Source organism: Scylla paramamosain, chromosome 4, assembly GCF_035594125.1.
Source record: "Scylla paramamosain isolate STU-SP2022 chromosome 4, ASM3559412v1, whole genome shotgun sequence".
Taxonomy (NCBI): Eukaryota; Metazoa; Arthropoda; class Malacostraca; order Decapoda; family Portunidae; genus Scylla; species Scylla paramamosain.
Window position 1 is genome coordinate 32552027 of NC_087154.1, and position 568 is coordinate 32552594.

The 568-nt window shown below is 40.7% G+C and overlaps 1 protein-coding gene across 1 annotated transcript in view; it reads left to right on the plus strand.

The window, feature by feature from the left end:
- The window catches only part of LOC135100013 (uncharacterized), a 271043-nt gene extending 270475 nt beyond the window's left edge, over positions 1 to 568 (plus strand). Inside the window, exon 7 of the transcript XR_010268482.1 lies at positions 41 to 568. The gene's annotated coding sequence lies outside the window, so the exon portion shown is untranslated. The remainder of the gene's footprint in view (positions 1 to 40) is intronic.

Consider the following 568-nt stretch of genomic DNA (forward strand, 5'->3'; position numbering starts at 1 on the left):
CAGCACCTGAACTAATCCTTAACATTGCTTTACATTACAGTTCGTTACCACCTGTGGCGGGGATGCAGCACCAGCAGCAGCAGCAGCAGCAGCAGCAGCAGGAGCGACTGTGTGAGGTCAGTGTTCCCAATCCCTTCCCTGGACGCGGTAATGAGCGAAAAACTTTGCCCTGTCATGAATCCTGGAAGGGCATTGACTTATTTCAATTTTTTTCTTTTAAGTATTTTTTTTTACTTATTTTTTTTACATGTAAGCGGCTTATTTACCACACACACACACACACACACACACACACACACACACACACACACACACACACACACACACACACACACACACACACACACACACACACACACACACACACACACACACACACACACACACACACACACACACACAGACGTATAAACAAATCAGTAATAATTTGTACGTTTTGGCTTACGTATTTCATTTAATCATTTCTCTTAACTCTCAGTGCTATTTTGTGTTGCATGATTCTTTGATTAGTTTTGATATTTATTTTTCTTGTGCCTTGTTGCATATTTATTCTTTCTACTTTTATGCA